Here is a 17,171-nt window from a genome sequence, read left to right on the forward strand (position 1 = left end):
TTGCTATATTTTCCTTTTGGTAAATTTGTAATTTTACCAATCTCTCAGCGCCTTGAGTATTTTTTTACCCAAATGCAGCTTTTTCCATTTGTTGATCTATATCAATATTAAAATTAATCGCACAATAAAAATACGATCGTAACCTGAATATTGATAAATTTCTCAGGAAAATCTGTTTCAGCTGTCATTTTTCAAGCAGATTTTAAACTCGAAGCTTGCTTTCCAAGATAAACTAATCTTTTACCAAACGTAGTAGCTAAACTATTCAAACATTCCTGTAGCGTGCAGCAGCACAAAATCTTGACTGTTTACTTTAACTGTAAAAGCAATTTCATCGAGTAACAATGTTCCGAAAAAGATTAATGGTGGTTTTTTGTTTTTTTTTTCTTTTTTTTTCAGGCAGCTGCAACCGGAATATTGTAAGGTGGAAAGGATTGGCCTCCTACTGACGTTTGAAACAGGTAATAACACACTAGTAATTCAAGCAAGTAACCGCGTATTTTCATAAAGTTATATTTTCTGTTATTATTAGGGTACGAGAAAACAATTTGAATTGCAGTAATCTTCTTTGAGAATTTATAGATGTACCATACACATATATAGTTTAGCAGGAAAGAGAGAAAGAAAGAGTGAGAGAGAAGAAAAGTTTGTTAGAGTGAAGCGATGGGAAAAGTATATTGATAAGTTAGCATAATGGAGTAGGAAGATAAACAGAGGGATGTAAATCGGTAAATAGAGAGGAAAATAGAAAATAGCACTGGAAAATCGTAAAAAGATATTCTAGAAGCTTCATCTTAACGAATGTTATCTCTATGCAATTTTTCGAAAGTATTAGGATATTGAGAAGGATTAAATACGAAAATTGGTTGAAATAAAAGGGCGTTGGATACCGGTGGTAGTCAACTCTAGCAGGGAGACAACTTTAGAAGCAATCGATATTTATCGAGTACTTTGTACACATCGTTATGTATACGTCTGTGCGGAATTGCGAAGAAAACAAAAGAGAGATTGCAATCGAACGAGAGAGAACAAAATGATCGCGTAAAACTCATTTTTCAATGCAATAATTAGGTTAATTGCGAAATGCGCAACAGAATAAATATGAAATAAAAGTAATTAGCCTTGGCATCATAATTATTTCAATTGTCTGTAAAAACATGAGGTTTGTAGATAAGTTTATCGCTTAATTTCAGGTTTCGTTACGGTATAGCTTTTTATTGTCGCAGTCGTGCAATAATGATATTTATAACAATTAAAAAGTTTTTAATAATTACAAAATTTTCGCATTTCGTATTTGCATTCATCGATAATTCATACGAAACATGAAGCTTGACGAATGTGCTAATGTGGCATTAATTTGGAATCAGTAATGCATTAGTATCAGTGATCGTAGCGAATGAGCTAAAAAAAGGAACGAAACGAGGACAGGATTCAATTATCGGAGCTTTCGGTCTAATTATTAGTCGTTAATTGTCAGTGATAGGAAACAATCCGTCGAACGAACCAATTGCAAAGCAGCCGCCACGACTACCTTCATACGCGCTACGTGATTTAGACTGATTAATCGAAACATTGGTAAACAAGACGATAGTGCCATTTACACGCTCGTACGTTTGATCTACTGTCCCTTCTGCCTGCTATAGTAATGCAACTGCAGCTTTGCCAGGCATACACACACACGTACACACCTCGGCATGTGGCCCCCTGTACAGAGAGAGGATTAATGATAATGTAAGTTCACGTCTGGCAACCACAAACTCAGATGTCCCTATCCCTCCCCCCTCGTTTACTCTTACACCTCCACAGCGAAGCACACAGCTTCTATGCTCGCACCTACCTACCTACCTACCTAAGCAACTACTTGGCTTCCCAGACCAGCACAACCCCCGTTGACCTCCCCTCCCCCCAACAAACCCACTATCCATAAATGCTCGATGTGCCAACAGCAAACTCGTAATTTCTGGCAATAATCCAGATTCCGTTTAACTCGTAAAAACTTCGGGATCGCTCCATAACCCCCCGTCTAATTTTTATGCGTTCAAGATAGAATACTAATTCATCTCCGTTAGAGCAAACTTAGCCCGTGTCATTTTTATCATTCAACTTTCGGCTTATCCGAGAGAAACTTCTCGAAAGAAAAAGCTCCAACTAAAAAGTTTTTTCTTCTCCGCGAAAGCCTCATATTATTTGCCAGTCGGCCATTGATTGAGAAACGTTGAATCCAATACTCATTAATTAAAGCTCTGTGATTTATGAATCGATAATTGATGGCTGTGCAAGAGAAATGTTCGAAAGGAATGTCTGGACCGTTACGCAATGCTTTCCAGCATTTATGTATATAAATATATGCATGCATTTCCTATTTGCTGCTGCGCAAGCGAAACAGCAGCTTTTGCATTATGGGCATGATAGAGTGATCGAAAACATTTTGAATTTAAGCCAGTGGTGCATGAGGACGAAGTACAGTGCCGATAGTACAGCCATATAATAGCTAGTTTCCAGCTCAGCAAAACTAGAGCGCCGTCTGTGCAACTGAGTAAAATCGAGTTTAGATTGTTATTGGATACACATGGTTTTCTACATGACTGCAGCATCCTTTCTTTCTCTCTCTCTCCTCCGCAATATCCTATATATCTATTCCTTTACTATAGTACGTATATGCCAATGCATATTTTTATATCTACCTATTCAACAATTTCTGACGAGAGAAGCCATTAACTGCTCTTCCACCTCTTAATAATATAGCATCGTGTATTATTTCTCTCAAATTGTGCGAGATGTTATATTTGGCAAGGACATACACAATTGAATTTTCCCAAAAATACACGTAAAAGCATTAAGTCCACAGCATCGAAAAGGTTTTTTTAATAGGATCAGGTAAATTTGACAAATAACTGACTGGCTTAGTCTAATATGCGGCGTTTAAATATAGCCAAATATCTCAAAAGTAGCAATTAAGCATTTTTCGATAGAAAAATATTTTAAATTTCATTTAAAAGCAAAAAAAATTGTGCTAACAACTACTTACCGGGTCTGTGCTTCATAAGATTGAATAAAATATGCAAATATTAATTTACGAAAAGCAACATTTTTATGGCATGGTAACGATATCGTGATATAGTACATGTAGTATATAAATAAAACACAGGCACAGCAAATGTAGCTTTTCGTTCAGATGTTTTGTTCTCTTAAATGGAATGTAAAATATTTTTCTATTGAGAAGTGCCTACACGGAGAAAATATTAAAGTAAATTTTACTACGTGTCCTCTCAGTTGCGCTATCATATCTTTTCATTCCCAAGAAAAATGATTGACTTTTTCAGGTCCATTTTAATTGTCGTGCAGTAATTTTAAGTTTAAATTTAAACATTTTTGTTAAAAATGAAATGATATGACAGTACAATTAAGGGTATATAGTACAATTTTCTTTAATTTTTTTTCCATGTGAGTTCTGCTGTTTTAGTTATATTTCTATTTTTTTAAATGTATATGTTATACTGATCAAGTCAATTATTTGTCGAATTTGTTTGATCCTATTTGAAACCTTTTTGATGTTAAGGACTAGTTTAATTGTTTGCCCTCTTCTTTTTATGTGTTTTATAGGGCATCTCAATATTAAATTATTAATAATTAATATGTCTCAGGAAACTTTCTTAGTAATAATTGAATAAAAAAAAAAAGATAAATTATAGCCGTTTATATTATAATCGAATAAAAAAATAATAATACGACGTAAATATAAAGTCAAACACATTTTTTACAATGAATACAATAAAAATGTAATCTAAAGGAGAAAACAATGTAGCTCATCTAGGTGGTCTGCGTAAGCTTAGAGTATGCTAGTATATAATTACCTCATTGTTGTTTTCTGGAATAATCTGCAAAATAGGAAAATATAATATATTAATAATTATACTTATACTATATATATAATGGTAAACTGTAATTGAGTTAAAATTGGATGGTGAAAAATATAATTTAACTTACAATCAGTGTTCAACTATCTAGTATAGGTCATCTTAATTGTCTGCATATGCTGTTATTTAAACAACTGTCCTATGATTTGATCCCTTTGCAAACTTCCTAGATTTAGTCTCTTCGCAATCATTATCCTCATTCATTCTATAACCTTCCCATGTGTAAATGTTCTTTAATGGTCAACTTAGTCGTTCATAATTATTTTTTGATACCTGTAGGAAATAAAAGACCACAAACTATAGGTGCTTCAATACAGTATTATGCTATGGATTATGTAATAAATGATACTTATCCAATTTGCTATTATATCGCTACGAAATAAATGTACACAATTATAAATGAGTTAACTTTGAATGCATATAGTTGTTTTTTGAAGATCACATATGTGCTTAGTGATCTCAGAGCTCTGATAATCTAATTACTCACAAGAAACATTTGCTTTTTTTACTCATTAGACACATTTCTCTACAACAATATTATTTCTGTGAAACGTATATGAGTAATACACTTAGAGTATCGACACATATCAACGGAAGCTATGTATTTAACTCATACTAACAGTATCTTAACCATGTATATTTACATTTATTTATTTTGCTACAGCAAACTATGTACGCATAACTACGTACAGTACGTTATAGGTAGATGCATAAATACACAGCTATCAGACACTGCACGCTTATTGTTTACCTAGATGACGTCGATTGTGTTGGAAGGGTGGGGGTAAAGGACAGAAGATATACCATAGAGGCTGCAGATAGGTTTCAAAGGTGTAAGGGTGAGGGTTTCGATGAAGATGCCACATTTGCGGACGGCAGGAAAGGTTGACAAAAATAATAGTTGAAGAATATAAATCTTAATATATCACAGCGATACATAAATGGATTTGAATTTTTGTAGTTTAGACTCTATTTAGTGCTCGGCCATTTTCGTCACATTTTGATTTTAAATGTTTTATTTCTTTCGTGCATAGTATATATAGGAGAGCTACAGTGCATCTATTTCAACGGATAGAGTAGGGAGCAAGAGGAGAATGTGCAAGTAGGACGTAGATCGGTTTGAAGAAGCTGTGCGACCGGATATCGATATCAAGATGAACTAAATATGTGTAATTTGATAAACGAAAAATTGTAATTTTTCCCAATGAAATTCGCCGTTATACAAGATACTGAAGGTTCTGCGATACCAATTTTTCGTTTTAAATATACCAGATGAATATATAGATATCTTTAAACGACATTTTATTTTATTATAGCAGATCATCTTAGACATTCAGAGATGATAACGTATTTAATTGCATAAAAGAACAATTAAAAACTCAAATCTCAACGGGCCTTAAAATAAAAGCTTTTAATTCTATTTTTCAACAGACAAATTTTAACTGCTTTTTATTTTCGATGCTTTTAAGTAATATCTCGAGATCTGTATTAACATTCTATAGTCGGTAATTTGACGTATCGGCATTGAATATTGTAATAAAGCACGTATTCTTTTATATATCAAACGAGCGTGTATAAATATTTATAAGAGAAGTTTCCTTTATCAATTTTGAATATAACCCTTAATGAAAATTGTTTTAAATTAATAAATGATATGATTAGATCAATTCGCTTATCATCATTTATTAGTAAGAATTGGCGAGAATATTCCTCCAATTAATATGAATCCTTGATTTAATCAATTTTTAAAATTCTTATTAATTTTTCAGCACCTATAACGGCATGATTTAAAAATGATGTAGAAAGTATATTTACTTGGAATCATATATCCATATACTATCGAGCGATTTATCATACGTTTGACCATAGTTTTAATAAGGTACCTAGAATATTATTCATAGACAGATTGAAAGCAGCTATTGTCGAAGAGAGTATACACAAACTAGAGAATATAAGCTTTAATTAGATGCAGGTTTTGACAAAACCCAGTATAGAAGAGGAAAGGTGGAGAAAGTGTTCCAGGTCGAGGTCTGATAGAAGGGAGGGAATTGGATGCGAATGGAACAGTAATGAATATAAAATGTAGAGAGTTGGATGAATTGAGTGGTGACAATTAGAGCGAAGTCTGTTCAATATCGGCTGACACTCGAAGCACACGCGTAACGCAAGCTGCAGGAGAAGGTAGGGTATAGGGTATGGCGTGAGGAAGACTCGCTATTTGGAGAAATTAGAGAAGGCAGGCACGGTCGAAGTCGGCGTAATTAAATGCTGATTACACGCCATCCTGGAATTAAGTTTCTCTTCGTTGGCACGTCGATCTCACTTCGAAGCCGACGTTACGCTCTCTGTTGGTAAATTTCTCTCGAGTCTGCGCGAGAGCTACATGAATTCCACACGCCAGCGTTTAATTTTCTAATAAGCCGTGCTCGCTCCCCCCACCACCTCCTTTACCACCCGGTCACTCTGTCGACTACTCCCCCGTTGCATAATGATTAATCAATGTCGCGAATCTCTATTATCAACTTTTGTTATGTTGGCCAGTCTCATTAATCGCAAAAAGTCACTCCAGCGTCTGAATTACGGAGCGTGGGGCAATGATCAGTGGACCGTAAAGCGTCCGCGATGATAAAATTAAACGGGAAAATGAAAGAAAGGTGCAACGCTGCTGGTACAACGTAATCGATTGAAAAGCTTAAGTGGTAGATATATAAACGCCTTGAGCAGGCACGAGGTGGAAATCGAAGAAATATCCCGTCTACACCAATGTCGTTAATGAGGAATCTGAATTCACTCGAGCGCTTTTCTCCGGAAATGGTAATGAGACAAGTTTACCAAGCGAGGTTGGGTTTCTTCAAGGGGAAAAATTGAATACAGCGGTTTAATCGTGTTTAATTCACTAATGACAGCTAGTATACGTATATATAAGTATATAAAGAGATTTGAAAACGTGCGCTGGGTTAATCGTCTCGTTGAAGTATTTTAGTGCCTCGATCCCCACCCTACATATGGAGAAGTGCAGGCAGCATTGCTCATTGCGATCTGCGGCATTACACCTGGCAGATGGTGCGAAAAAGCTGCGAAAATGCTTTGCTACGTCACTCGACACCATAAAACTTTCATCCAAACTCGTAGAATCAAAGAGCCAGTTGATATCATCATTTCTAATTACCTCTTCCCTTTGACATGGCATTATATTCGAACTCGCTCAACCACGTTAGTTTGCTCTCTTAAACGCAATGGCGTAAGAGCGTAGCAATTTATAGTAGTTTGGATATTCGCTTTGGATTCAACGCTGAGATCAAAGCGAGAAGGACAAATTGGTGCCGCTGCACTCGCTTTATTAAAGTTTATATCGAAACTCGGTCAATAAGTTGGTGGTTTTGGTTGAGGTGGAGGAATAGGAGGAGGAGGAGGAGGAGGAGAAATGGCAAACCGAAAGTCGAAACTATAAATGCGGCTTTGGAAAAATTGCTTTCGTCGCAAGACTGAAGACGAGAACTGTCGGACGAGTCAACAGAGGGGGAGGTAAGGGACGCGCGAATCTTACAGAGGATCCTGGAAAAAAAACCTTAGGGTAAATTGTAAGAGAGTTTTCGACATTTTTGACTTTAACGAGTTGCAGGGGCTTTTGGCTATGAGATTTCATGGCGATTACAACTCTTGCCTATAGCGAGCTTCGAAGAATCGAACAGACCAATCCTGGCCTTCTCATTGCTTGCAATTTTCAGCTCGCAGACGATTACTGCCAGCTGCTGCTGACCCATCTATGCTACCCCAGTACGTACCTCTCTCCACCGTCTGGCCACATCAAAATTTCTTACCTTTAAACAGTTCACCCCTTCCAAGATCCATTACTAAACTACCTTGTTTAATCGCTCTCATAATTAAATCACTAATGGCAGAATCAATCAATTGCCAGTATACCTGGTATTCCACTCTTCCCTAAGGCTCGTTAATTTAAATTTTCATCAGTTTCAACGAAACATTCGACGTTTTCATTAAACCATCGAAGCTTTAATTACCTAGTTATAGGTTTTTCATTTTGAATTACGTTGAATTTCATGAAAAGTCTGATTTCGTTAATTGAAATATTTATATACCTATATGTATATCGTCGATAGGTTATTTATAATGTCAATATGTCCATTCTGTCTGCGGGGCAAATATGAATTATATCTACAAGATATTATCCTCCTTTTCTCTTATTTTGTCATTCGCTTTGAAAGGGAAGTTTATCGCTCGATACTGCGTACTTATCACACGAAGGTAGCGATAAATACTGGGGAGGTCGTGAGGTTCACGCTCTGCTTTTTGTTGTCACGATTGTTTATTACTAGGATCGGCTTAGATCTTTATCATGGTGAAATTTAACAGACTCCTGAGTAATAATTCGATGTTTGTTATCGGGTTAATACCGCTAAAATCTCAACGACAAAAACTTCACGGGTGGTATTCTAGAAATAGCCCGGTAAAAAATGCTAAAATCTAAAATTTTAAATATATCTAATGACTTTTTTTTATACGTGGACTAATTTTATACACACTGAGAAGAAAACTGGCTAAAATCTATTAAGTATTTCTTTATTATATCGACGACAACTATTCAGAAGATTTGATCAAAAAAATTGTTGGTTGAATTATACATTCTTTATAAGAAGAAACATGTAATTAAATCAACAAATTTTGTGTTTAATTCCACCGAATAATTGTTTGCGATAGAATAAAGAAATACTTGATTGATTTTAAGAAATTGCTTTCTCAATAAAAAATAAGAAAATTTCAGAAAATAGCCTCATAAAAGCTATAGTTTATAATCGAGAAGGACGAAAGGGGAAGCAGGGGGATGGGGATTTTAAGCAAAAAGTAGTGCAATATCCACCCTCTGAGTGAGAATAATCCTGGCTACACCATGTATCCTTATCCACTTACCTGACTGTGCAGGTAATGCTGCAAAAAAGTCTTGTCTTTTTATCCAACTACTGAAAATTACGCTTTAATAACGAGGCTGGCGCTCCCACCTTGCATTTGATGCCAGAAATTACCTTTATATCGTTGGTGCAGTGGAAGACCTCTCGGTGGCCACCACCGTTATCATTTTATCTGCTAAGCATAAGTGGCGTCATATTGGCACGTACGCCCCGCTAGGATTTACTCCGAGGATCCACTCTCCAAGTCAAAGTAGCCTCAGGCCCCACTATATAGCTTACCAAAAAAAAAAAAAAAAAAAAATAGAAAAATAAAAACCAACGAGTCCCGTAATGGATTCTTCCTTCGCGTACAAGTATATTGCTATCTTACAGATTGGATTAAAACTCTTGCATGAATTTCCAATTAAAAGGAACGATTCAAAGCGATCAATCACTCAGAGTTGCTTCTGGGAGTGGACGTGATAAGCGAGTGTTCTTGGCAAGATGCTAAAAGAAAGAGGAAGTAAAATGATGAAAGGGTGGTAGAAAATAATAAGTGAAAAAGGATATAAATAATCGTCATAGAAGGGTAGAAGAGCTGCTAGAGGAGCGTGCATTTTCAGGGTAAATTGCTGGTCTCCAACAAACGGAGAGCTGTGGGTTTGCCGGGAAGCAATTAATAACTTCGTCCTGGCAAGAGTAGGCAGGCAGGCAGGCAAGCACAGGCAGACAGACAGACGGACAGACGGACGGACAGACAAGTAGGCAGGCAAGTAGTGCAGCAGGTAGAAATGTTTGTGCTACCAGTAGTTATACGTACACATGACCATAGGCAAGAGTATAACGTAACAATAATGTAGCGATCGTACGTAGCAAATATGTTATATGCTCGGCTTAAACTATGTTATAATAATGACTATGATGCGACGCTCGTCCTATTAAACATAATTAGCTAATGGGACCCTAAGCGAGATACCTAAATTCGATATCTACCTTTGATTATCTCTACCAAAAGCTAATCAACCATCGAGCATCGGTTTTATCAAACCCGACATCTGTATAGCGCAAAAATAACAATAAACCTCCCTCGATCTCATTAGCATTTTTACTAAAAACTATATACACATTTTTTTCTAATACTAAATTTTAAATACACAAAATACTGATAATGGAATTTTAGCCATGGAAAAACAGCTCGAGTTAGTTTGAGAAATAGAATTACCGGTGCTTTCTGTTGCAGGCAGAAGATCAAAGATCGAAAAAAAGCTGTAGCACCAAAAGCTCATGCTGCGTTAAACTTTCGCTCTTTTAGAAGATCCAGCCAAGATAAATCCTGATTAAGCTTCTGATAAGGCAGAACGAGAGAGCGAGAGAGAGGGAGAGAGAGGGAGAGAGAGGGAGAGAGAGGGAGAGAGAGAGACTCTTTTACGGACAGATTTAAGCTTTCCTGAAAATCGATGAATTCCAAAGCGGCAAGTACTCCAAGTGCTTTGAAAGTTTCTCGCTGTGATATCGTTTCCCTCTCTAACCTGTCTTTCTGTTCATACTCAAGGCATATATTGCCTCCCGAGTCCTCTTACCTTAGCATTATCTCTATCGGTTTCTATTTCCTACTGAGAATATCGAGAGAATTCAACAAATTTATCTTAACCACACATTACGAGTTCATCATACTTTTTAATACAAAGACTTCCGGTGCCGGGTCGATCCGAAACCTCTTTATTTCCTTATTTAAACGTCGATGCGGTCTTTCCTCGTGAAACAAACGTGACTGTCGTTAAAATACAATAATTGCGTTGCAAATTGGAAAATTCAACTGCAGATACGAATTGGATACAACAGCAGATATTGTAATAATTCAAAGATATTTCGTAAATTGTAGATTTATCGCTATTGAGCTGTTCTTTTACACTGTGCGAGTAATGCATATATTAATCTATAAATATAATATCTCTTCTATAAGATTGCTTGTACCTCATCGTTTTAATCTCTCAAGATTAGCTTATGATCCTGGTAAATTTATCTAGTCGTAACGGGGTATGTGTGTATAATATTGGTAGATAGATGTATACGTGTACAAGGGGAATACACACATGTGCATTGGATATATACAGCATATGTGTGCATGCATATATACTGTATAATAATGTCAACAGAGTAAAATCTGCTCATAGAGACGGTAATACAAGCGTCATGCAAGGCGATGTTTACCCGTGAGAAAATTTAGCTCGCGCCTAGCTGTAGTACGTCGAACGCACGTTGAATTAATTTTCACTTGTAACTTGAACTTCTTAACTGCTGACCCATGCGCATCCTTTGAACTTTACTTGTTACACGGAAAGTACTATTACGTGGCTCCTCCCACCAATTGTTTAATGCAATTATCCTTTCCCACTCTGGAAACATCAAACGTTCGGTTTGCGGTCAACAAAACTTTTATCTCCAGTAATGCTGTGCTTCTTCACTATCTCTTTTTTTTCATTTTTTTTTTTTTTTTTAGTGATTTTCAATAGCGCGCGCGAATTAACACACCCATTCGCGTATGCGCGTCCCCTCGAGAGGAGGAAAATTATCCGTTCTATCGCCTCGCATTGAAACTATAGTTTGGCGAAAGCATTTCTTTGGCTAATAAATTCGGCTGGTTAGAAGATCGAGGGGATCAAGGATGTACTACAGTGTCTTGGAATATATACGAGCACCTTTGTGCTACAATAGTTACAGGATCCGGGACATATATCCGTGCTTCTGTATAAAGGAGCCTGGGGAAAAAATTGAAACATTACTCACGCAGCACTATTGTTCTCTCCCTTTCGTGAATTTCTACATGCAAATGGTAAAATTTTCTGCCCTCGTGTATTTCAGGTTAAATTTTATTCAGAAATCTAACTTGCAACGCCCATCCCTTATCCTCGAACCTTACCTTATCTGATTATGCAAGATTGATGCATACATCTCAATTGAAAACTACCAATTTATAAGATTTGCCAGTCATTATAATCAGCAGTTTGCATACGATGGATGTTGAAGCTTTTAACTCTGCAGATAGAAAGGTAAGATTTTCTAATTCGCTGGGACACTAAAGAATGTACATATTTTTAGGCGAGATCCAACGTCTGCGCGAACGAAGACCTCGGTTTCAAAGGAATGCTTAATTATCAGGCTCTCTCTCTCCAGTAGAGCGTATATATAGGTACAATTCCTATTCTTTTTTGGATCGTTAAAAGTCCACGAAGAGGAGAATTTTCCTCAAGAGTTAATAGTCGGTGTTGTTGAAGCGAATATTTCTAAAAAGAGTTAGGAAAAATTGAAAAGCATGCATATATCGGAGGAGAAAAAGAAATAGCACGAGCGATTCTGTTTGATGGAACGAAATTTTGGGGAATGCAGGATAGAAGAGGAAAGAGAAACTGAACTATCGCGTTTCCTCTTCATAACATTCACATCCACGCATTTGTCTTCATTTCTTGCGCTACTCTAACTGGAATACCTAGTTATGATTTAAAGCTTTAGTTTCTCGGGAAGGCAAGGCAAGGGGAGCGAGTCAGCCGTATAGTCAGCCGTAGGCAGGATGGCGTCGCGCGTCGCTGACATTGCACGTTAGAACGGTCAAGAAAAAAGATCTCTAGCACGACTTGAATCTAAACCACAATCTAACCTAACTCGACTTTACCGACATCTACGACTCTTACTACAGTATATATATATATATATATATATATATATATATATATATAGTATAGTACTCTCGAAACAATTGGTACTTCAATTTCAATTTATCGTGCCAACTTCTATCTTTGAAGATATAATGATTTGATCGTTGGTAGACATCGTGACATACTCGAGGAATAAATATATCATTAGGAGGACTCTGCCGCACGAAATAGAGATTTATATAAAACAAGAACTATCGTGAGACACGAGAGAGAAATATTCGTAAATTACAAAAATGGGCTAAGCACGTTCGGAATTTTTATCAAGGGCCTATTATTGTATACCCGATAGTGATCAATAACAAAAGGGAGAAAAAGGTCCGCGGATCGTGCAGGGAGAATAAATATTAAATCAATAAAGTGTCGATAAATAGCGAATCGAAAAGGGATTGCTATACTTGATCACACCGTCCTGCATTCGCGTCACGTGGTCTAGAAAATCGATGCGTTTATCAGCGGGCTCGAGTGATACACAGTGCGTGTATGTACTACCACCTATGTGTGTGTAGTGTGAAAACCTCTCCCCACTCATTGCTTGAAATAATTTCATTCTAGCTCCACCGCGTGCTCAAACTGAATTATATGCAAAGTAACAACGTGAAGTCACAACCGTGACTAGAAAGTGATTAACGTACGTAGGAGCAGCGTGTATAGCCAAGCAATACGGACAGAGAGATTAGCAACATTCTACCATGACGATATACGCGTTTAAAATTTAATAAGAAAAACTGGCCGAGTGGTTTGATGAATTTTAAAGAGCTCCGTGCAATATCGACAAAATTTGCCTTTCTAGCTTGCGCTGGGAACCTGGGATTTTGGCCTTAAAAAAATGCAGAAAAAACATTGGAGTAAGCGGCAAGCATGCAATTTAACGTTGTATCAAGACCGATAGCATGATGCTCGAGGAAAGTTGCGATGCCATTAAGATAATCTTGCCTCGTAGTTGTATTATGTGGTACCGGGGCGAATAGTCATGAAGAGGCTAAGGCGAGAGAGAGAGAGAGAGGAAAGCATATAGCCTCATCTCGTTGGAGAGGAGAGCAAAGGTGAAAAGGAGGGGATTAAAGAGAATAAGGGAGGGTTGTGGAATGGGCGGAGTGAAAGGGAAGCTCGGGTAATAAGGAGAAGTGCGATTACGCGGCTAACTCACGCCTAAGATCGAGGCGGCAGGCGTAATTAAAGATAAAGTGTAAAATATCGGCGCGAACTTCTTTTTAACTGGAAACCACCGCGTTCCTTGCATTCCCCTATCCATGAGACATATGAGAGTGTCGTTAAAGTACTTTAACTTAGGCGTAAGCCACATTGCACTCGGCTGCAAAGATTCTCTCACGATAAATCTCTCCGAGACTTTTCCAATGTATTTCGCGATTTTTCAGCCAGGCCTATATAATTACGCCACCATTATTATTCCCATCGACAACGCACTCCCCATCATGGAGTGTTTGCAAACCAAATACGCAGCATCTGCCTCGAGCAGATTGTTATTAATTTATTGGTAATTCCAATTGAAAAAAAAGGATGCTTCGATTTCGCCAATACCCCTTTTATAGCCACTCTCCTTCTTTTTTTTCCACCTTTACCCTTATACAGCTAGTTTTTCAACGAAAAAGTTTTTCCATTAATCACTTTTCCCTGAAACTTTTTGCAAACTTTATTTTACATCTGATTTCAGGCGTATGTTTAGTTTAGCAGTATCTGCAGTTTTACACTTGGCTACTTCTTTTCCCAAATAGGTAATATCGGTGATAGAGAATAACGTAATATTACAAGGTGTTAAGTTGTACTTGCAGATAATATTAGTTATGAGGTGCTGAAGGGACTTAAAGTTAAAATCGTTTCAAGTGTATTTTGTGCGAAATCCTTAGCCTCCGCACTCGTATAATCCGAGAGGTTGAAGCCGTATAGCAACCAATAAGCTCTCGGTTTTAAGAGATTAACGATTCAAGGTGATCCTAAACAATCAAAACTAGCTATAAAGCTGATCGCTCTTGTCGAATGGGGCAATCACTCGTAAAAATCTTTCACTCGAGGATTAAATCACTATATATATATATATATATATATATATATATATATTGATACTATGATGTAATCAAATTGCACCTTTTTATTTGACGTCAATATATAAATTCGGCTCGGTCCCCCTAATCCATACATCAATTCAATATCAGTAGAGTTTATTAACCGTTATTCAATTTTCTTGTTTATCTCCATAACTCATATCATGACTGAAACTCTTTTTTAACTATAATTTTGTTGGAAAGTACAAAGTTCGTAGACTCGAACGAGAAAGTCTTTTCGCTTTATCGAATATTCGCCGAATCGTGATTAGACTGCGAATAAAGCAAATATTATTTTCTCTCTCTCTCTCTCTCTCTCTCTCTCTCGAAAGATTCACTGGAAAATAATTGGCGCGCGTACATTTGTAAGACTCGATGAATTTCACTTATAAAGATTTACTGCACGCAGTAATATCAACGTTAGCGAAAAGAGTTTATGCAAAGGTACTGGTGGAAAACATTTGACGAGAGTAGCTAAAAGAATTGTAAAATGTGAAAAGAGAAAAATAGGAGGCAATAAGAGGGAGGGGGAGAAGCTGCACCTGACGTTTTATAGAGAGCGCTTTTGTAAGAAAGTCAATAACTGTGAAACGGCGTAGCTCGTTTCCTGATACATCACCATTAGGCAATATACTTAGTTTGAAATACTCCAAACTTTCCGGCTTCTCCATTGAGGCTTGCGCGCGGCGCGCATATACGCACACCGAGACTCGAGAATCGCTTTAATGAAAACACGCATACGTGCATGCTTTAGGTTAGAACTCGTAATTTATATCCATTTTCATATTCTATAGCTTATTTAGCGCGTATTTATCATTGTAGTTGAAAACGATTTACATAACCTCAATTTCGTACTTCCGGTAGCCAGGATTCGTCGTTCCGCTATATGCCGTGCTGCTTCCTCGCCCCTCGATCTGGCCGCTTTAACTGTGCTCTCTTATTGTAAACACTTGACACTGGTAATAAAGCAAAATTGTTTCATTTCATTCCGAGCGCTAAGCTTTTATCAGGGGAAACCGGGAGCTCTCGCTTCGTAAGGGATTTATCCCGGGCTGTTTGCGCAGCATATGAAAAGCACCGTGCATTAGCATAATAATGAATGAAAAAATTAATTATGGCCAACATAAACGAGACTGGGAAACCTCAGATTAGACGCTAAAAATAATTTCCAGCCAAATCTATTTCTTGCAATATTAAAGAAGAGCCGTTTCTATACTAGGTCAAGGTATAGGGGCAAAAGTTTTGCACTACGTACAGTGAACAGTAACTATTCACTGCACTGCTAGCTGTCATTCCCTATACGCTGGATCAGCTGGATGATGCTTCTGTGTGATGGCTGATAGTTGGCCGGGTCGAGCGCCAAGGAAATCAAAGAGAGACAAATAAAATGCAATGAAGGAATGTTATATCAGGTCAAAGCGCAGGTTTCCAAATATTGATTCCGCGAACAACGGAATGTATACGTCGCGGACGACAACCGAAAAATTATTCCCCTCTTACATTATACATTCTTTTGCCGGCTCGGTTTGGGAAAAAAAGGAAAGCCTGCGCATGCACACGCACACACTCACACATGCACAATTTATTCGAGAAAGCCACCTCTCTCAGCCAAAGGGAAATCACTCGATCGTCTATTAAGACATATTTCTCGAGAATATAGCCCCCGTTCGACTGTATATACGATACATAAACTAACCTCGTGAAATTTCATATTTCCATCACATCGGCAAAGTGATAAATTCTCATTAATATGTAACTCGATTAATCTGCTCTTAATAATTTAAACCTTTCAATACCTCTAACATAGCCCATTAAATGTTTAACATTGATTACTGTGACAGACGATCTATCGTAAGAGCGATCTACGGGAATAAAATGTCGAGGGCTCGTATTAATTCATAAATGTCGAGTGTAATAATAGTACAGTCTTGCATATTCTATACGTGAAACGTACGGTACGGGACGATGTAATTCGCTAGTAAAATGTTTTTCAAGTTTTGTTAAGAAACATAAAAATGGTAAATTTGTGTTGTGTTTGTACATAAGGCTCGGTTCAAACTCTAATGAATTCAGCGGTAGAGCGACGTTACTAACGTAGTCAGACAGCGATGCTCGCAGTAATAAAGTTAAAAATTTAAAAGAGATAGGTGAAAATAGGGAAGAAATGTAAAGCTATATATATACGTAAGAACAGCTGCCAAATTAGTAAATGAAGCTTTTCCGTTAAAGTGATTAATAATGAAATATTGATTTTTAATCGTGTTACGAATTTCAAATTGCAGTTTATCGAATATGTTCGCAATGGATTATTAAGCTCCTCCAGCAGAACTGGGAGTTAACATAAAGAGTTACTAAACTCGCCGAATAGCTTTCAGGTGAACGAACGTTTAAAATACATTGGTGGCAATGGGGTGTTAAAATGGATTGTACACACACACATATATATATATATATATAAGGGAAAGAAGGTTACGACAGGCAAAGGGCCAAAGGGGTATAGAAGAGAATTACTATAGGAGAGTTTAGGCTGAAATAACAGGAGGAATATGTAGAGTGTGTAAAGAGGAAAGGATG

At 37.1% G+C, this 17,171-nt stretch overlaps 1 protein-coding gene across 3 annotated transcripts in view; it reads left to right on the plus strand.

The window, feature by feature from the left end:
- Positions 1 to 17,171, plus strand: part of LOC136772160 (transmembrane and immunoglobulin domain-containing protein 1-like) — an 81,373-nt gene that overhangs the window by 39,787 nt on the left and 24,415 nt on the right. For all 3 annotated transcript variants that reach the window (XM_066724926.1, XM_066724929.1, XM_066724928.1), the window contains one exon: positions 400 to 461. The gene's annotated coding sequence lies outside the window, so the exon portion shown is untranslated. The remainder of the gene's footprint in view (positions 1 to 399; positions 462 to 17,171) is intronic.

This window comes from Prorops nasuta, unplaced genomic scaffold, assembly GCF_024137725.1.
Source record: "Prorops nasuta isolate Cenicafe-Biocafe unplaced genomic scaffold, Cenicafe_Pnas_1.2 PNAS00003, whole genome shotgun sequence".
Taxonomy (NCBI): domain Eukaryota; kingdom Metazoa; phylum Arthropoda; class Insecta; order Hymenoptera; family Bethylidae; genus Prorops; species Prorops nasuta.